This window comes from Schistocerca piceifrons, chromosome X (genome assembly GCF_021461385.2).
Source record: "Schistocerca piceifrons isolate TAMUIC-IGC-003096 chromosome X, iqSchPice1.1, whole genome shotgun sequence".
In the NCBI taxonomy this organism is placed as follows: domain Eukaryota; kingdom Metazoa; phylum Arthropoda; class Insecta; order Orthoptera; family Acrididae; genus Schistocerca; species Schistocerca piceifrons.
This window is the reverse complement of record NC_060149.1, coordinates 89,064,610-89,068,547: the sequence shown is the minus strand read 5'-3', so window position 1 is coordinate 89,068,547 and position 3,938 is coordinate 89,064,610. Positions and strand designations below refer to the sequence as shown.

The window sequence follows — 3,938 nt, the reverse complement described above, 5'->3', positions numbered from 1 at the left end:
CATATTGGAAATTATTCACTGGGCCGATTCCGAGAATTAAGTGACCTGTTCCGGTGACAATTAACTACGTTTCAATGTGGAAATGTCGGTTAACGCCCCCAACGTCCTGTTGATGTTCAAAATGTGTGTTAAATCTTATGGGACTCAACTGCTAAGGTCATCAGTCCCTAAGCTTACACATTACTTAACCTAAATTATCCTAAGGACAAACACACACACACACTCATGCCGGAGAGAGGACTCGAACCTCCGCCGGGATCAGCCGCACAGTCTGTGACTGTAGCGCCTTAAACCGCTCACCTGTTGATGTGCTGTAATCGTTTCCACTCTTGTACACAATGACTGAGGCCCACGTCTACAGACTGATCCATTCATAAACTCGTTTTGAAGCCTCATTTGCTTGGCTTTCCCTCAGAACGTGTTAAGAAATCACTTCTCCAAACTATTAATATCGGTCAATGACTCACACATTTGATTACCTCAGTAAAGTTCGATCCCTTCCAAATGACTATTAGCGAATTTAAGTTTTACGCCATCGCTCATATCAAACACGATACGATCGTTAGATGTAGCAACGAAATCCGCCTGGTGGTACTGTTCATGCCAAGAAAAACATTTTAAACTACCGAGCGCACACATAGACGCACCTAATACACTTACTCTTTGTCCAGAAACAATTTCACTGTTTTTGACAGTGAATGCGGGCAACGGCCTTGCCGCAGTGGCTACACTGGTTCCCGTGAGATCACCGAAGTTAAGCGCTGTCGGGCGTGGTCGGCACTTGGATGGGTGACTATCCAGGCCGCCATGCGCTGTTGCCATTTTTAGGGGTGCACTCAGCCTCGTGATGCCAGTTGAGGAGCTACTCGATCGAATAGTAACGGCTTCGGCCAAGAATACCATCATAGCGACCGGGAGAGCGGTGTGCTGACCCCACGCCCCTCCTATCCGCATACTCCACTGAGGATGACACGGCGGTCGGATTGTCCCGGTAGGCGACTCGTGGCCTGAAGGTGGAGTGAGTTGACTGGAAATATTTACGGATTTAGTTTAAAAAATTATCTTCATACTCTCTCCCAGTATATCTTTAACCAGTGCCTACATGCAAGCCTGCTTGCCTTTCAGGAGACAGCTGATTGAATCTAGTATAATTTGCTGAACCCGATTTCACGCCACTTTTCCGGTGTCTCTCTTGAATAAACTGGCGATTCCACCCCACTCTTTAGGCAATATGGAGCGTGGGACGTGGGTCACGTGTGTGGTCGCTGGAAGGTCCTGGGATGTCGAGAGCAGTAGCTTCACTCTGTTGTAAGCCAGAAGCCGGACGGAGAAGACGATCTGGTAATCCAGACCCCAGCCAGACAAGAGCGGAAGGCCCAGTGCTGTTGTTCGCCTCTGCCTCTGTTCATCCAGACAGCACACCACCCGCGTGGACGTGAACCGCTATCACTTCCGATCCCTAATCCTTTTATTTTATTCCCGCCACTCTAGACTGACAGTCAACCTTCAACTTCGCCCCTAAGACTAGCCTCGATCCTTTAAAAGGGCACGGCCGATTTCCTTCCGCATCGTTGACGCAATCTGAGGTTGTGCTCTGTCTCTAATGACCCTGACGCCGACGGGACGTTAAACCCAATCTTCCTTCTTCCTTCCAGGACGAGCCCTTCTATATACGGCAATTTCAGAATATACTCTGATTTCCTCTAGTTAACTCTTTCATTCCGCTTCTTCCCTTCTGACGCTCACACATCCCGCTTCGCATTCTGTATAAACTGGGTCACATGCGGAACGCAACCCAACTTTCAAATGGTTCAAATGGCTCTGAGCACTATGGGACTTAACATCTGAGGTCATCAGTCCCCTAGAACTTAGAACTACTTAAACCTAACTAACCTAAGGACATCACACACATCCATGCCCGAGGCAGGAGTCGAACCTGCGACCGCAGCGGTCGAGCGGCTCCAGACTGTAGCGCCTAGAACCGCTCGGCCACTCCGGCCGGCACCCACCTTTCGATTCTGTACAAATTGACCTGAGAAGCGATCCTAACTGACCTTTCGGTCCGATGGAAGGTCGTTAAAACTTCCGATCCACATCGCTAAGACAGTTCGTAGTAGACAAGAGATTCTTGGTATCTGATTGCAATGTATCGCTTTGCAGGGATGTGGTGAGTGTGCAGCACCGAATCTTAAAAGAGGAAAGCGCGGACTGTTGGAGACAGTTATGGACGGGCAGGTGGATGTGGTGGTTTACCACCGAGTGGAGTACAGTTCTTGGCCAAAGCTGAGTTTATGGCAGTCACGGAGTGGTGTGGTGTTGAAGTATACTTTAAAAGTTGAGTACACAGCTGTGAAAGCTGAGCAGTCTCGTGACGTGTTATTAAGCCATTGTATGCAGGCGTACGTGGAGATACGCGCCCGGCGTGAAAGAAGTTCTTCGTTGCAGCGGGTGGAATTGGCCGTTACAACCGTACTGGAAGGCGGTATTGGTGGCTCATTAAAATTGGAATACCATCAGTACTAAGCGCCTTTAGTCGGTGTCATGTTGGGAAGACGTTGTGAGCTAATGAAATGTTATTGTATGTGGGTGAACGGAATTGAGCTTTGCTTCGCCATGATACGAGAGCATCTGTAAGTATATAAAACTTCGTTCGTTGCCCGTGCTTTCGATATTTAGTGTGTTTTGCCCTTTCCTGTTACCGTGAGCTTTATTAGCTTTACCTTAATTTAGTATGTCAATGTGCTGGTTACTTTCCCAAGAAGGTGTTTCATTTCCATATGTGTGTCAAGTTCCTTTCAAAGCTTTTGTGTGATTTCCATTTTATTGAATTGTCTGAAGTGGGCGCAATTTGTCGGAAATACACTCTTGTTTAATAGCATTTAATTTGCAATCATTGGCCCATTAGCTTATCACAGCGACTGTTCGCTAATTGTTTGCTGTTGGACAGTTATTGGTACAATTTGTGTTGCCTTTTCAAGTAAAGCAAATTTGCGGCGCCATTAACTGACGCCGTGTATATTTTATTTGAAGTTGGGTTTTAAAGTTTTCTTATTTATGAAAATATTTTATTAATTTTAGTTATTGCCGTTGTGTTAAACTTCTGAGCTCAGTGTGGCTTGTGAGCTTGTGAGATCGTTAAGTTTGTTGTTATGTATATGTTCGTTTCTCGTTTTAGAAGTTTCCTGTATCAATCTGTAGTCACAGTGTTTACGATACGCTGTTTGCATAATGCGGAGCCTCTGGGTGTATTGTGGCCGTTTGAAACAGCCTTTAAAATTAACAGATTTTTAGTCTCAGTTACTTAGTTGATGCAAAATAATGTGATAATGTTTTGTGAATTTAAAACTGTTGTCTTTCGTTTATGTCCCTATGAATGTAATTTAGTCCTTTTTCCTGTGTTCATGATCCTTCTCGGATTGTATTTAATTTGTTTGAAATGAAGTTTCACATTTTCATGTTCTGTTTTAGTTTATGAAAGAGAAGGACAGTCCAATCCAACGCTAGCGCCGTCTTTGCTGGCAGGCGAGAGCTACACCTGCGCTTTCGGGCAACGCCCGGCTCGAGACCGCCCCTGCCACGCCGCCCACTGCCTGCCTGCCAGTCAGCGCAGCTACCCACGCGCCCGAGGCATGCCAACTTGCGCAGCACCGGCCGCATTTGACAGCTGCAACGCCGAGCGCCGTCCCGTCGTTAAATCATCCGCACGCACGGGGCGTGCAAAAACACACACTGCGTGTGAATTCCTAGCGGGGCGTCGCCTGCCGCATGAGCACGCTATAGTTCGCCGGCCCCTCTGACGCTCACGCCGCACAAAGGGAGCGCCCACCAGCTGCACGTCGCCCACCTACGTCGCCCACCGGCCCCGTCTGTCCATTGAGTGCCGCGTTCCTGCCCACACTTTTCCGTCGAATTCCATTGGATTCCTTCCCACACGAAAA

The 3,938-nt window shown here is 47.6% G+C and overlaps 1 pseudogene; it reads left to right on the top strand.

Annotated features, from left to right (window-relative positions):
- Positions 1 to 703: 703 nt before the first annotated feature.
- Positions 704 to 821, top strand: LOC124723372 (annotated as a pseudogene).
- Positions 822 to 3,938: the final 3,117 nt, after the last annotated feature.